General features: G+C 42.0%; 1 protein-coding gene across 4 annotated transcripts in view; it reads right to left on the bottom strand.

Annotated features, from left to right (window-relative positions):
• NUDT4 (nudix hydrolase 4) overlaps window positions 1–17,760 on the bottom strand; it is a 65,297-nt gene that overhangs the window by 26,479 nt on the left and 21,058 nt on the right. The gene's annotated exons all lie outside the window — the stretch shown is intronic.

The following is a 17,760-nucleotide window of genomic DNA, read 5'->3' as shown; positions in this document are numbered from 1 at the left end:
CAACAGACAGGACTCTAATACCATTTTAGGATACCTGATATGCCAAGCAGAGTTATATGAATTGCCCTCACACAATCTGGACATAATACTTACATTGTACATGGTTCACAAATACAGATTTAAGTCATGCCCAAACCTACGTTTGGGATCCCCACACCTGTAGTTTACATCTCTATTTTTTGAGTTAGCAATGCTAAAATTCAGAGTTTTATTTTAGAAATAGCTTCTCGGCACACCTCCTATACAAGAGAAATCACTCTCTACCTAGTTTTCTTCACTTTCATATCTACAAATAGTTTGAAATATTTCCAGTGAAGAGGCACTATTTTATGCTTTACACTTAGGTTTGGATTTGCAGTTTGTTCAGATTACTGATTTACGACTCAAGGGTAGCAGACCCATTTGCAGATGAGGCTATAACAAAGGGTTTTGTACACTTGAAATGTTTCAGCAGCACTGCTGCAGCTGCAACACTTCCGCATAAATGCTACCTATGCCAATAGGAAGGGTTCTAGGTAGTCCGCCTCCCCGAGAGGTAGTAGCTAGAGTGATGGAACACTGGTTGTTCAGTCGGCTTAACTAGGCCACTCAACTCAAAGAGTTGTGGATTTTCACACCCCTAAGCGATGTATTTAAGCCAACTTAGTTTTCTACTGTGTATCAGGCTTCTGTATAGCCTTTTGATATAATGTATATAATACATGAATTCCCAATACTGTAAAATAATTTTCCAGCCTTCAATCCCTATTTCCTGTCTTAGCTAAAGGATCAGAATAATTGATGGTATTTTATGCCTTTGAGATATTTAAGGAAGAAGATGGATTTTAATGAGAAGCTCAGACAGGAGACAAAAGCGTGTAGAGGTTTTAACAAGCTGCTAAGAGACACTGCATATTGCTTTATAATGAGCTCTCATGACCACTAAAGTGAACATTTTTTTTAATTTTATTTTAAACAAAGGCAGATGGCTGGTGTTCTTTATGAAGCATCTTTGGAAGATTAGGACTGAGCTCAGTCCTATTCCTGGCAATGGGAGTTTTGCCACTAATTTAGTAGTAAGATTGGGCCTGAAGTTACTGCAGAATACACAGCCAGCTGCTTTGAATGCATAACAGCTTGCTAGAACTATTACTACACAGCTTTGAGCACACTTTAAAAAAATAAAATTTTTTTAAACACCTGAAAATTAGGGTTGACCTAGCTACATTGCTCACAGTTGGCAGTTTCACAACCTGCCTAATGGAGTTGGGTTTACTAACCCCACTTAGATGCAGCTAAGTTGATGGAAGAATTCGTCCATTGACCTAGCTACTTACAGAATAATAGAAAAACCATGTAATTGTAATAAGTGTCTATGCTACAGCAGCATAGCTGCAGCACCACAGATGTCCTGCTATAGCTGCTTGTAGTGTAGTCATACCCTCAATGAAGACAGCAGTAAGCCTTCTGTTGAGCATACTTACTAAATAATCCTTTGTATACCACTGAACAATACAGCTGAGACTCAGAATATTTACTGCCTTACGTAATTCATTGGAGGTCCCTGTGTCTACTGTAACTTCAGATGGAATTTCTCTGGTCAAATTCTTATTTGACCAGTCTACTCTCCCAGCATGCAAGTAAAACTTGGCAATTTAGTAAATTGCCTGAAATACAGAAACCTGTATTTTTAACAATACTCTTTTTAGCATGTGGCAATTCTAAACTTTACTGTACAAGATTAGAAATATTCATTTTTTATTCTCTCCAGAAGTGGTCTCTTCTTGCCACTCCTAGAATCTGAAGTCTGAAAGAACCAGCTATTCTGTAGTAAAAATGACAGTTTACTGGAAGTAAAGTTAATGGAGAGTGTGGCTATTGTTGAGGCAAATAGATTTTCTTCATAAAGGAAACCTGTTGGTTTGCGTCTCTAACTGTACCAAGACATTTGTCATTTGAGAAAGTCAGAAAAATGTAGAGTCATGCAATTGGAATTCCATAGAATGGTTCAGTGAACTGAGAAAATTGTGTCATTCCAGAAGCTACCCTATTGACAACTTTTTAAGAATATAGTTAGGTTATGTTTCATCTGATCCAATAAAGCTTTAAGTAAATTGGGATTTGTTTTGCTTGCTTGTTTTTCAAGTTTCTCCCAATTCTAAAGCACCCTAGTCTGACAGACCATGTTAAATTGGGTTCCAGAAGTCTGACAAAGTTAGATTAGCACACTTCACTACAAATACACGATTATGGCTCCTCCCTACATCAAATGCCACAGACTCTTTTGCAAAATCAGTTTGAACTGGTAGGACGTATTCAACTGCTTAGAGCAGTGGTTCTCAACCTATTTATAATTGTGGGCTGCATGTTACCTGGGCTGCAGGTTAAAAACCACACAGACTCCTCCCCCACCCCCAGCGCCTCCAACCCAGAGATCCCTCCACAAAGTGGGGTCAGGAGTGGAGCCCTGGGCGGGGGGAGGCCTGACAACAGCCCCAACATTGAACCTGGCTATATGGGGCTGGGCGTTAGCCCCACCCTGTGGGGCCGGCCAGTGACTCCGACTCACCCTGCCCAGCAGGGCAGCCCGGACGTCACGGCGCTGGGTGACCAGGCAGCCAATAACCCAGACCTGCGAGGCCACGGCCTTTAGCACACAAGTGGGCTGCAGCTGTGTGCTAATTGGGCTGTGGGTTGCAAACTGCTGGCTTAGAGTAATAAGTTTTAAAAGAACATATTAGGCTAATCATTTAGCAGTTTTAGTCAAATCTTCCAGCAACTCAGGCTTGAGTCTGCAAATGACTTTTAGCCCATATTATAGGAAAGTTGCATTTTATACTGGAAAGTCTGGAAAAAGCTTTAGAGGTGATCCAGGGAATTACAGATCAGTAAGTCTTACACTTGTACCTAGCAAATAGGGTTGTTCTATTTTTAATTAGTTCAAACATCTAGGAGATCATGATGCAACTGATCTAATCAGCCTGGTTTCTACAAAGCAAAATCATGTCTCACCAATCTTAGAATTCTTCGATCATGTCAGTAAAGTAATGGATATAGAAGAGCCAGTTAAATTTAGACTTCCAAAAAGGTCCTGCCAGATTTTTAGTAGCCTCTTGTGCAAGTCCTGAGGCATAGGTAAAAGACTGGCTAGAAAACAAGACAGTAGAATTAAATGGTCAGTTTTCATCAATGAAGGGTTAACAACAAGCAGGGTGCCTCCAGGAAATTCAAGCAAGTTGTGTGGTAGCAAAATTTGCAGATGACTCAGTTTAGATTAGTCAGGACCAGGGAGGACTGAGGAACTTCAGAGAGACTTAAGCAAACTGGGCAAACAGGCAACAGGATGAGAATTTAAATTCAGTGTTGATAATGCAAGATAATGCACATGGGAGGGGGAAAACTGAAGTGCTCATACTCTTTACAAGGTTTCTTTCCTGTGTTAATTTAGAACCTAAGTGTCACTGTAGACAGCTCAATGAAGACCTCTGCTCTAGGTGCAGTTGTAGAAAAAAAATAAGGTGTTAAGATGTATAGGGAATAGGATTGAGTGTAAGAATTTATAATATTTTATATGCTCATGCAGTATTGGTCACCCCATCTCCAAAATAATATTGCAGAAATAGAGGGATTCCAAGAAGGAGTAACAAGTATGAAGTGAAGGGGCAAAACTGGGATTATTTATTTTAGGAAAGGAGTAAGAAGGGATGTGACAAAAGTACATAAAACAAATTGTTCAGAGAAATTAGACAGCTTCTGTTTTTCCTGTCTTGTAACAGGAGCGAGATCAGCTGGCAGATCATCCTTTCCTGAGTCCAATGCCATCTTAGCAACCTCCTTGGAGCAAGTCTATTTAAAGCTCTAAGGCCAGCAGGTCCTAACAGGACTGACACTGAGCAGCAATCTAGAATATTCTCTCTCAGGAGCTGGGGGAAAATGCATACAGTATGTCAGACTAACAGGGCTTGAAGATAAAAAGGTTTTGGCTCCACCATAAAGCAGGAAGGGAGCCTTGGTACCCGGTTTTCAGCATGAAAAGAGGAAGTTGCTCACCTTGTGTAATAATGGTGGTTCTTTGAGATTATGTCCCTATGGTTGCTCGACTTCAGGTGTGTCTGCATCCCTGCACTTCTGATCGGCGATCTTTGGTAGCAGTGTCTGTTTGGCCCACACATGTGCTCTCACTCATGTTGTGTGTTGAGGCTAATTAGCGCTGCATGGGTAAACCACCCTCAGTTCCTTCTCTACTGCAAAGTCTCCATTGAGAACTCTGAAGGAGAGAGGAGGAGGATAGGTTTTGGAGCACCCATAGGGACACACCTCAAAGAACCTTTGTTGCTGCACAAAGTGAATAACTTCCTCTTCGAGTAGTGTCCCTATGGGTGCTCCACTATAGGTGACTCCCGAGCAGTATCTCTGATGGGAGGTTGGGGCTTCAGAGTAGAGTCTTTTATGGATGACACCACTATGGAGCCAAAGATTGCTGGAGACTCTGCTTCCGATGCTATCGCATAGTGTTCTGCAAATATATGAGCATCAGATGCCCAAGTTGCTACCTTGCAAATTTAGGAGATAGGAACATTCTTGAGGAAGGCACCGTACATGGAAACTGATCTCATGGAATGTGTATGGATTCCAGATGGAAATCTATTGCAAGCATGACAGCAATGGTTAATACAGTTCAAGACCCATTTGGAGAATTTCTGGGCTGATATCACAGAGCCTTTTGACCTTTCTGCAGTGGAGAGGAAGAGCTTTGGTGATTTCTTAAAGGCCTTCATCCTGTCAAAATAAAAGGCCAACGTCCCCCTAATGTTGAGTGTATGTAGTATAGCCTCGCTGTTGTCATGTAAAAAGTGACAGAGTCGTGACACCTTATAGACTAACAGACGTATTGGAGCATAAGCTTTCGTGCATGAATACCCACTTCGTCAGATGAATCTAGTGGAAATTTCCAGAGGCAGGTATAAATATGCAGGCAAGAATCAGTCTAGAGATAACGAGGTTAGTTCAATCAGGGAGGATGAGGCCCTCTTCTAGCAGAAGAGGTGTGAACACCAAGGGAGGAGAAACTGCTTTTGTAGTTGGCTAGCCATTCACAGTCTTTGTTTAATCCTGAGCTGATGGTGTCAAATTTGCAAATGAACTGAAGCTCAGCAGTTTCTCTTTGAAGTCTGGTCCTGAAGTTTTTTTTGCTGCAGGATGGCTACCTTTAAATCTGCTAGTGTGTGTCCAGGGAGGTTGAAGTGTTCTCCTACAGGTTTTTGTATATTGCCATTCCGAATATCTGACTTGTGTCCATTTATCCTTTTACGTAGGGAATGCTGTCATGGTGAGGCTATGGGTAAAAGTGGGGAGGTGAATGCGTTGGTTTATGTGAAAAGATGAGGATGCCTTGGGGATGAACTTGAATATTGCCTAAGAGTGACCTAGTCTTTAAAGAATACCATGAAAGAGGGGTGGGGTGTGTCATTAGTGCCGCAGTCTCCCCCATTCTCCTTGCCAAGGTGATGGCCATTAGGAATGCCATCTTCATTGACAAGTAGGTAATCAAGCAGGTGGCCACAGGTTCAAAAGGCAGTCTAGTTAGGCTTTTTAAAACTAGATTTAGATCCTATGTTGGAAGGGGGTATCTGGTTTGGAAAAAATCTATTTGTAGCTGGGTGAGTGAAAACAGAGTATCCCTCTATCTGTTGATGGAAAGCCGTTATGGCCGCAAGGTGTACTTTGAGCAAACTGAGGGATAGCTCTGTCCTCTTGAGATCTAATATGTAGTCCAACATCATAGGGAGGACAGAATATGTCAGGGTGATTTGTTTGGACCAAACCTAAAACCCTGCCCACTTTTGCAGGTAAGTGAGGTGAGTAGCTAATTTTCTGCTGTTTAGTAGCACTTCCTACATCTCCTCAGAGCAGTAGTTCTGTGCTGGAATCATGAAGGAGCCAAGCCTGGAGCCAGATTATCTGCAGGTTGGATGGAGAGTTTGTCCTGTGAGACGAGGTAAGGAGTGGGTTGAAAATGGATTGATGGACACATCGCAAGCTGTGACAGGTACAGGTACCACATCTGTCTCAGCCAGGTAGGAGCAATCAGTATAACATTTGCTTTCTCTTTTTATTTTCATCAGGACCTTCTGCAGCAGAGGGAAAGGGGAAAGGAGTATGGGAGGCCCTTGTCCCATGGGAGACTCAGAGTCTCCTAACAAGAGTTTTCCCAGTCTGGCTATGGAGCATAGAGTGGGCATTTCCTGTTCAGATAAGCAGTGAATAAGTTTATCAGTGGGGTTCTCCATTGATAGAATATGCTGTGGAGTACTGTTGGGTTCATTTCCCAGTTGTGGTCATGTGAAAAATTGCGACAAACTGTCTGCTGTTATATTCTGTACTCCTGGTAGGTAAGTCGTGGACATCAAAACATTGTGACAAATGCACCAGTTCCATAGCTTTAGCGCTTCCGTGCACAGTGGGTATGACTTGGCACCCCTTTGGCAGTTTATGAGTACATGCACACTGTAGTCTGTCATGATTTTTTGTGTGCGTGTCCCTGAGCAGTGGGAGAAAGTGAGCACACACATTTGACCACTGAATTCGAGTAGATTAATATGGAGAGTCGCCTTCATGGGAGACCACTTGCCCTGAGTCTTGAGGTTGTTCACATGTGCTCCCCAGCCTATCATGGACGTGTCCGTAGTCAGAAGCAACGTGTGGGGGGGGGCGGGTAAGGGTGTGTGAACGAGACCCTCATACAGACATTTGTTGGGTCTTTCCACCACTCCAGGGAGTGTGAGCCTGGAGGGCATCGACAGAGGTTTGCGTGGAGAGGGATAGCTCAGTAGTTTGAGCATTAGCCTGCTAAACCCAAGGTTGTGAGTTCAATCCTCAAAGGGGGCCATTTGGAAATTGGCCCTGCTTTGAGTAGGGGGCTGAACTAGATGACCCCCTGAGATCCCTTCCAACCCTGATATTTTATGATAATCTGTGTGTTTGGTCTGTAGACAGATTTGAGTCATGTCACCTCCTCTGTAGTCTGGCAGGAGATATTTCTAACATGCCTGCCTCCACATGCCCAAGAAGCTGGAGGCAATGTCTGACATTTGTAGAGTGGTCAGGCTATGAAATCTGTATTGGGGAGAGATTGGCCCCTATAAACACCAAGTGCTGTACTGGAGTTAAGGTTGATTTTTGGACATTGATTTGTAGACCCAACTTTGTGAATACATCCATAGTTCCCTGGATGGCCCATAGGGCATCTTTGAAGGAGTGGGTTCTGAGGAGACAGCTGCCTAAGTATGGGTAAATCATGATAAGGTGCATAGATAAGATACTCTGGAAGCTGATGAAAGGCCAAAAGGAAGTACTCTGTACTGGTAATGGTTCTGACCTAGGGTAAATCTCAGGGATCATCTGTTGGATGGTTAAAGTGATATGTGAAAATAGGCATCCTGGAGGTAGAAGTCAAGAACCAAGTCTCCTTGTTCTAGAGATTTTTTTTTTTTTAAATCACTGCTAGTGTGACCATCTTGAATTTGTGCATTCACATATTTGTTCAATGCTATGAGATCCAGTATGGTCTCCAACCTCTTTTCTTGGGGATCAGGACATATTGGAATAAAAGCCTTTACCTCAGGTGTACCAGAATGGGCTCTATGGCTCCCAGGCAGAGCAGATAAGAGTGACTGTTAAGATGAGAAATAGCTTGAGAAGGGCCCCAGAAGAGGGATGGGGAGAGAGGGAGGTGAAATGGATAGAGAATCTATTGGAGATACCCTCCAAGGGGATGTCTACACTACCCACTGGATCGGCAAGTAACGATCAATCTATCGGGGATCGATTTATCGTGTGTAGTATAGACATGATAAATCTATCCCCTATCGCTCTCCCATCGATTGCTGAACTCCAGCTCAGCAAGAGGCAGAGGCAAAATCAACAGGGGAGTGGCAGCCGATCCTGTGCCGCAAGGATGCGAAGTAAGTAATTCTAAGTTGATCTAAGATATGTCGACTTCAGCTACGCTATTCTCATAGCTGAAGTTGTGTATCTTAGATCAATTCCCACCCCCGTAGGCCAGGCCCAAGACCCATCAGTCAGTTTTCCCAATTTTGGAGGAAAAGAGCAAGGCAGCATCCAAAAGGACACAAATAGCGAGTTGCAGTTGTTGTAGGGAGTGGTCTCTCAGGGCCTTAATCAGAGCATCAAATTGGTATTTTGAGGTGAAAGTCTGGGATGTTGATGATTGAGGGCTTGGCTACGCTTATAAATTTGCGGCGCTGCAGCAGGGTGTGAAAACACACCCTCTCCAGCGCTGCAAATTGCGGTGCTGCAAAGCGCCAGTGTGGTCAAAGCCCCAGCGCTGCGCTGGGAGCGTGGCTCCCAGCGCTGTCCGTTATTCCCCACAGGGAGGTGGAGTACGGACAGCGCTGGGAGAGCTCTCTCCCAGCACTGGCGCTTTGACTACACTTAGCGCTTCAAAGCGCTACCGCGGCAGCGCTTTGAAGTGCTAAGTGTAGCCACAGCCTCAGAGTCTGTTTACACCTCTCAACTTTAGACTTTTGTTGTGGCTCATAGTAGCGCTGCAGCAGGTATTGGGGGAGCCATGATTTGTCAGAAGACTGAGGACTAAATTTTCTTTTCTGTCCCAATGTGTAGATCCCCAAATCCTTCAGTGTGGGCCTAGAGTCTTTGAGAAGGTGAAGTGATGTGTCACTCTTATCTGTAAACAATTTGGAGCCCTCAAACATTGTCTGTACCTTCTTTGGCAGCCACAAAAGGTGTGATGCGACAAGCATCATGGTTATGACTGCTGTGATACTGAGGGGGTAGCCGTATCTGCAGCATCTAATGCAGTCTAGAATGCTGTTCTCTCCACTAACTGCCCTTCATAAATAATGGACTGTTCTCATTGTGCTCCTGGCAGATGGTCAATAAAAACATTACGTTTGGTATAATTAATGTGGTCATATTTTTGTCATAAAGGCCTGGTAATTCACAATTCTGAAGCACAAGGTTATCAAGAAGTATGCTTGCCTTCCAAATAAGTAAAGTCTTTTCCAGCACTTATCTTATGGGGGTATTTCGTGTGATGTTGGTGGCCACGGGAATTCACTGCATCCACAATGATGCAGTGAATTCCCGTGGGTGTGACAAAAATTCTGTATCCTTGGGCATGTATGTAGTTTTTAGTCAGCTATTTGCATGTTGGTGATACTGAGGCTGGTGTTTGCCATATTACCTCAGCTGGACTCAAAAGCACCAAGTTAATTAGGAGGGTGATCCTCGAGGAGGACATGTGCAGTATGTCTAACAACTTATGGTAGGTGTCCTTCACCTCCACGAGAAGGATCTACAGTGTATCACCCTCTTTGTGATGTTCTGAAATAGTTTGCCATGGACAGCGGAGGGAGAAACATCGCCTTGTCTGTGGAGTAAGATGAGATTTGTTTGTGGTGTGGCCTCCTCTTCTAGTCTGGTCTCCTTCTCCAAGTTTTCTCACCAGGTTCTAAGGCTCTGGATATAGAGGCTGAAAGACAGTGCCTCAGACTCCCAGTAGGTAACAATAGATACATGGGAAGTATGGGGCCTGTAAACTGCCCACAGATCTCCATATGACCACTAGTGTGGTGGAACTCGTGGCTGGTTATACCACAGGAGTGGAGGCTCAGAGCAAAGGTGTATCTGGGAAGTTGCCAATTTGTAGACAGAGGAACCATGGTGAGAATGCCAAGAAAGTGACCAGGTGGCCATCCTATCTGAGGATATGCTGGATACTCATGGAGCCGATAAGGAGAGTGAAAGTGAATGCCTTGCTGCTGCTGTTGATTCTGGGATTTGAGATGCAGTGAGTACTAGTACTGAGTAGAGAGGACTACGGGGATCTCAGATATAATCAGGTCCCTGGAAAAAGAAACTCCTGCAGGGCCATGATCAGTACTAGTAGGGCTTGTCAGTATTGACTTCTCAGTACTGAGAAAATTAGCAGCCTTACTCAACGTGGACATTCTGACAAGAGTTGTTGGTACAGAGGATTTCTGCGCTGATGCAGTCTTTGTAGGGATAATATGGTTTGTGTTCTTGCCTCGGACACGTGGTGCTGCTGCTTTGGAAACTGTTACTACACACTAGAACTTAATGTTTCCTAAGTTTTACAACCCCTGTTATTAAGTATACGTGGTATCTTAAATTGACAGTTGTCATAGTCTAAGATTTTCTGCTTAAATATTGTATTGTGTACAGTATATAAAAGCTTCCCAAAATGGAAACGTATCACTAAACATAAAGCAGTTTAGAGAGGTTTCTGCTTTTTTCCCCATTGAAGCCACTTCTATGGGTGAAAAATGGAATTCTTTACAAAGAAGTACAGTTAAGTTATACAGAAAGGCAATCCACATATTTTCAGTTTTGAGATACTATTAGATAAGAAGCCCCTGCTGTCAAGCAGGCTAGCTTTCATCTTGCTACTCATGACATGGGGTTCCAGGGACTAAGAGCTGTTGCCTGAATACTGTATACAAAGGACATATTATTGCAACATCTATATAAATACTTGTTCTGTTTTCATATTTCAAAATCTCAGAAATTACTGAATGACATTTAAGAACTTACTGTAGTTTGCCTGGGCTTTAGGCGACTTTCTTGTTCATAACTTAAATTTAAAAGCAGTCAGTCTTCTAATATGTCTGACTTCTTTTACTAGAAGTTTTCTACAAAATGGCCCTTATGAAGGCAAATACCTCCAAAAAGTGATTCAGTTTCAGTTAGAGACAGCATTATAAAATCTTAATCTTAATTTCAAATTATGCACATTAAATATATTCTAGAAATAAATTGCAAAGTTTTGAACTGAGTTGGTATCAGGAATTTGAAGCCTATCCTAGTTCAGTGGTTCCCGACTGGTTATCTTTAGATAGGGCTAGTTTCAAAAGGAGTAGATGTTTCCAGCTGCTTTTATAAACGTGGCCAGAACTTTATGAAGAACTACCTTGAGCCCTGTTAAAATTGTTAAAAAGTTCCCACTGCAAATACTGCTGCAAACATAGCAGTGGGGACTAGAACGTCCCACCACTAGCAGAAGATCAAGGTGGCTGGGCAGCACTTTTAGGGTGAAGGAAGCTCTATGCTGATCTTAAAAGGGTCAGATGTGTCACCAAATTTGCTCATTACTGAACGCTTATCCATTAGCTAGCATAAAGCCTTGTAAATGTGTTCTGCAAGTTATATTGTTCCAGTCTCAATCCCAATTCCACTGACAGTCTTTTTTTAAAACAAAAAATCAGAAGTGTCCCTTAAAACTATTGTGTCATCCATGAAAGTCAAGTTCTCACAAAAATAAGTCACTTATTTTTTGAAGAGCTTGTTTTGATCAAAATGCCAGTTTAAAGACAGGAGCGAAATGATTCAATTTTATATTTGGCACTCTTCAGTGGTAAAAATAGAAGTTTTCCCCTCCTCCCCATTTCTTAACAAGGGGAAAGATTTTAAACCCATTAAAAGTTCTTACTCAAGACAATCAAGAGTTTTAGAATAGTTTTAGTGTTTACTCCTGGAATGTTTAACAAACAAAGAAAGTCTACAGCAGAATGTGGCTAGATTTGAAGTTCCAGGGCATTTATAAAACTCCCTTACCCAAAGGTTAGAAAAGAATGGTTATTTACCTTAAAGTTACCATGGTTGTGAGTTGTCCACACAGATTCTACTCTTTGTGCACAAGCACCATATGCACACACGATTGGATTCTTTTGAATAGCAGTGTCTTGGAGCAGTGCTTGGGTTCTGGATACCCTCATGACCACCAAAGCTGAGGGCATAAGGGGTGGGGCAGCCTCAAACACCTCAGTTCTTTTGCCAATGAAGAATCCCAAGTTAGCAGGGAAAGAGGATGGGTCACAGAATCTGTATAGTCAACACATCTTAAAGAATCAGACTTACTGTAAAGGTAAATAAATTATTTTGAGTGATTGTCCTCACAGTATCCTGTTCCTGGAGGTGTGCAAGAGTCCTACTTATATAGATTGGAGGACCACACCCGTCTCAAGCTTGCATCTGATCTAGACGCGTGCACCAAGGTATGGATGCAGGGTGGTAGAAGTGTGGAGTGAACTCCAAGTTGCTGCCCTACAAATCTCAGTCAAGGGGACATTGTTCAAGGTGGCACCAGCAGTCATCACTTGGGCTTGAGCTGAATCAGACTTAATGTGTCCAAGGGAATTTCTTAAGACAGCAGGCACTCGTGCAGTCCAAAACCCATTTAGACAGCATCTGCACAGCTACTAGTTTGTCCTCATCTTCTGCACATGGGACAAATAGCTTTGGCAAGATCCTAGGTAGGCAAAAGGACAATGCTTTAACCACATCGAGCACATGAAGCTTTCAGTGAAGAACATTGTTTGGGAAGAGAAACTGGAAGAAGAATGGGCTGATCAATATAAATGGGCTGATCATTCTTAGGCAGGAATTTCAGATACTGCCTCACTGTAACCTTTACTTGTTTAAGGAGGACCACTCCACATAAGGATCTCCTATACTTCTGGCCAATGGGGCATCAGGAGAGGTAGCAATGGGCTCAAAGGGAGGACCCATGAAGCCAACTAGTGTGACAGAGATCCTACAGAACAGGGGAATCTGACTGGTTGAAAGGCATGGGTCAGTTCTTTAACAAACCTCATTACAGCTTTTGTTTTAAAAGAAACATTACACAGAATAGTCTTCAGATCCTTGTATTTGACAGGGTGTTACCATACGGGAAATGACTGCCTAGGAAGGAGTACTGTGGAAAGGGATATGGGGGTCATAGTGGATCACAAGCTAAATATGAGTCAGTAACACTTGCAAAAACAGCAAATATCATTCTGGGCTGCTTCCAATACTCCTGCTAATACAAGACACAGGAAGTAATTCTTCCCCTCTACTCCGCAATGATTAGGCTTCAACGGGGGAGGGATAGCTCAGTGGTTTGAGCATTGGCCTGCTAAACCCAGGGTTGTGAGTTCAGTCCTTGAGGGAGCCACTTAGGGATCTGGGGCAAAAATTGGTCCTGCTAGTGAAGGCAAGGGGCTGGACTCGATGACTTTTCAAGGTCCCTTCCAGTTCTAGGAGATAGGTATATCTCCAATTATTTATTTGGAGTATTGTGTTCCGTTCTGGGCACCACATTCAGGAAAGATGTGGAAAAGTTGGAGAAAGTCCAGAGAAGAGCAACAAAAATGATTAAAAGTCTAGAAAACATGACCTATGAGGGAAGATTGAAAAAATTGGGTTTGTTTAGTCTGGAGAAAAGATAGGGGACATGATAACAGTTTTCAAGTATATAAAAGGTTGTGACAAGGAAGAGTGAGAAAAACTGCTCTTAACCTCTGAGGAAATGACAAGAAGCAATGGGCTTAAATTGCAACAAGGGCGGTTTAGGTTGGACATTAGGAAAACTTCCTGAGAGAGTGGAATAGGGAGGTTGTGGAATCTCCATCACGGGGGATTTTTAAGAGCAGGATGGACAAACACCAGTCAAGGACAGTCCAGATAATACTTAATCCTGCCTTGAGTGCAGGGGACTGGACTAAATGACCTCTCAATGTCCCTCCCAGTTCTTTGATTCCATATTGGAGAGTGAGCATGACATGTCAATTTAATAAAATCACTTAAAATGAGTGTGTACAGATAGAGATTTCATTTAGTAGACCAGGCATGTCTACCAAATATTAATATTCAAAGAAACTGGATAGGTATACTTTTCTTGCAGGTGACTGTATTTAAGAGTATTAATAAAAAGGTACCCAAATATCAAAGTACTTATCTGTCCTCTAGTCTATTTTGGAAGCCTGCTTTATGACATATGATTTGACACTTCAAGAGGTCCTAATAGAGTCAATGTTGATAGGAGCACTGTGGGAGTGGGGATGTGTAGACCAGCTTGATGGTGCCCTTCTGGACTCTGAAAAACTATGGTATTCCTTCCTCCATTGCATAGCGAGGTCCCACTGTGCGAGCCTCAGTGGAGATAGGTCATTTCAATGAGGATGGTCTGCTGTGCTCCCTGGGAGACAAAAGTGGCAAAAATCCTCCTCCATAAGTGGGGCATGCCATTCAGATGTCTTGTTCTTAGATCTATAGCTGGTTCTGATCAGTCATGAGGGACCTGTCTATCTACTGATTGCCTCTAAATCTGTCCAGGATTGGAGACTCTGGTACTGTTCCCAGAGCCAAGCCTGCTGGTGTGAAGAACTGTCAGTGCAGATAAGAGTGTTGGTACCAAACACAGTGTCAGCTCTTCAGTGGTCAGTACCAAAGTTTTCTTCAGCACTGCATTCATCAGCACAGCACCACCCAGAGCTAGTGTAGGATCAACCGCCTGAATGGTACCAGTAGCAGTGTGGCGTTTCTTATGGAAAGCTACCATCTTTTGTACCACTTTTGCCTTGGAGCTTGGGCGAGGCTCAGCCTTGAAGCTCTGACGTATGGGAGCTTTAGAAGGGGCTGTGTCTTCTGGCTGAGAAGGGAAGGCTAGGTCCTTCCCTGATCCTTGGAGGGGTGCTCTTTACCTCCTCCCTCCTGTGCCAATATCAGGGGATATAAGTGAGATTTCTGAATGTCCCTCAAATTTGGGGTGATATCATGGCTCACTGGACAAATGAGTGACATAAGAAAGTGGCCTCTTCAGTTGCCTATTGTGATCAGATGCTTGTGTGAATGTTTAAGAAATGAAGTTTCCATCTGACTTTTCTTGCCCTCAGGGTGTGTCTGAAGTTTTGCACACTGAACAGTGCTCAGCACATGTTCCTCTCCCAAGCAGGAAGCACCTCAAGTGTGTTATTGTTATGCATCTTGCAATACAGCAGTGCCTATTTTAAATCCTGTAGACTTGCTTTTGCCCATTTATACCTAGGTGCAGGGTGTCTAGCCCTTGCACAGAAGGTGGAGGATGTAAGAAAACCTATCTATACCTTGAACCTCGAAACTACAATAAACTTTACAAATGGGTCTAAACTAACTTATTAGAATAAGTAACAGTTCATAGATAACAAAAAGGTCAAATTATACTGTCAACTACAGTGGCTGCAAAAGTTCTTGCATGGTCTCTACTTTTTTAAATTCTAGTTCATAGCAAATATTTCATGACTAAAAGCAGTGTGTTATGAGCTCCTTGATATTTTAGTATGAACAGTGAGCAAAAACCAAGTATTTAAGGGTACCTTTAGCTAATGCATGAACTGTTCAAATATATAATTTTAATTGCAGGATCATGGCTTGTTCATTCAGCTATTCCCAAATCTAAGCTAGAGAAGAATCCTAGAGAACTATTTAATGAAAAACAGCTTAGAAGTATATTTTAGTATGAATTTCAGGATTTCATGTAAAACAGAAAGGAGTCCAATATGGTCTACATAGCCATATTTAAAAAGCTCTTTCGAAATACTCACTAAACTATAAGATGCTTCAGAAGATAAGACTTCAGGCTGGGATTTTCAAATAAGCCTAAGACCTTGTCTACAGTAGGAAAGGTTTGCTGGTGTCACTTACACCCGTTCACCTTCCCCTAAACAAAATAGATTCTCTCAACCAAGTGACCTTTTTGCTGGTATGCTTCATTTATACCAGGACTTTCATTAGGGGTTTTATTTCCCCCCCCCCACACACACACACACACATAACTATGCCAGCAAACCTTGAGTAGACAAGGCTTGAGCATCTCTGCTTTGGAAGATCATAAATTAGTGAGCCAACAGACTGATACCCAACTCAAACTCATTAATTCATTTTGGCTGATCCAGAAGAGAGTCACGATAAATCAGACCTGGGAACAAGTATATCAACAGCTTTTGTGCTGACATGTTACTTAGGACAGTTTTATGGCAACTCTTCAGCATTAAGAGAAAGGGGAGAAGATTCATCTTAAGGGCCTGGTCAGTGGTACTCTAATACACCACCACTGGCATCCAGCACCAGGCTTCAATTGTTAAGAATGTTCTGCATAAGCAATGCTACAACTTGGACTGATCAATATTGAATACCTTTATGCTTATGGGGTAAGCTTTTCCTATTAAATCCTAAACATTCTATATGATTTCTTGATTTCCACTGAACAGCAAGTGCCTCAAACCACTATTTGCATAGTAGCTTAACATGTTGTGTTAAGTAGCTATGAGCAGCTTCTTTGAAGAACTGAATTAAAGAGCATTGCCCCGTTCTAATTTTGAGGAAAGGACAGGAATATACACTAGCAGGTTCTAGTAAAATCCACTCTTAAGGGAACTTCCATTTGAGCAACTAGCCATGACTGGGCTAAGTAGGATAAGTGGTCAGAAGCGACCTACCGATTTTTATTTTTTGGTTATATAGTCATATCCAGGGCTCTTCTAGTTTGCTTAAAGAGAAGTATAGTTTTTGTTGGAAGCTGTCCACTAGTTACAACAGAAAAGGTGAGAATTAAGATGATTTGTTTGTGGTTTTCCTTGTAGAATTTTGTTTGTACAGTTGCAATAGCAAGTTAGAGCCTTTATTCAGGTTTTGGGAGTCAAATAGTCAGTGTTAGCTTGTTAATCCTATGCAGGATAGGACTGTCAGGTCACTGCTTTGAAATACCTCTTTGCAGTTCTTTTGAAATGTTTCATGCAGTCAAGTGTTTAAGACATTCCTTTATCAGATTTTATGCATTCCCAAATATCGGTGGTCTTTAACATGCATCCAAGTTGGAAGATAAATTCAGTTTTAGCCAGACCTAGGGGTCATAGGCCATCAGCTGATTTTTTTATATAAAATATTGCAGTGTCAAACAGTGCTGACAGTCTTACCTCCTGTTTCCTGTAGATGGAGCAAAACCCATGCTGTAGTTTAGTGAAGCAAACTTCTGTATATTTATCACCCAGTTAAAAACTTTGAAGTTTGATTTTGTGAGTTGAAATTAATATGGCATCCAAGCTTTGCCAGATTTATATCCCAAAGACACTGAATAACCAAGCAATAATTTACTTTCTGATGTAACACTATTCTTGCACTTTTTTGCATGTTCACAAAGTAAAATCCAATGAGTTTCTCCTGCAGGGAACACAATTACTGCAAATGCAGAACTGTAGTCAGATATCATACATAATGCAGAACACTTTTTAGGGAAAGTTTTTGTAGGCACTTATGTATCCCTCCATCACTTGTGTTTTATTATTTTCCATGTATTTAAAGAACTACTGGAATGAGTTTCCTAGTCTAAATTAATCCTCTATGAAAGTTCTCTCAGACATGGGACTACCAATACATTAAATTTCATTGCATCAATGAAATGTAGCTGTTGCAGAAGGTTATGTTTGCAGAGAATATCCTTATATTCAATTTTCTACAACGCCAAGACTCACTTTGTTTTAGGCACTCTTATTTAAAGTTTGCTGAGAGACAGGGCCTGGTCCTTTCAGCTGGCCAATCCTTCACTACTTTTGGAGACCCTTCCCTTTTGCAATCACAGCCTGTTTTACTTCCATCCTCCATACTTAAAGAATGAAACCCCTGATTAATAAAGTGAAACCCTTAATTAAGGGAGTGGCTTGCCAAGGCCTCTTCCTTAACCCATATTTTTTTAAGTGCTGTTTAAGATGTTTTGCATTCCGTTTTAAGTATACTCAGATGCCTCATTATATGGGTATCTGTACAAGGGATATACAAAGTTTCTTTCCTCTAAATGCAAACTACAATAGAGAACTCAAGGTGTCAAGGGATCTTAAATTGTTACTTGTGTTTGTCAGAGGATGAAGCCATCCTTTAAGGCTCGTTTTACACTATAAAAAACAGCAATAATTAAACCTGGAATAA

This window comes from Mauremys mutica, chromosome 1 (assembly GCF_020497125.1).
Source record: "Mauremys mutica isolate MM-2020 ecotype Southern chromosome 1, ASM2049712v1, whole genome shotgun sequence".
Lineage (NCBI taxonomy): Eukaryota > Metazoa > Chordata > Testudines > Geoemydidae > Mauremys > Mauremys mutica.
This window is presented reverse-complemented; position numbering and strand designations above follow the sequence as displayed.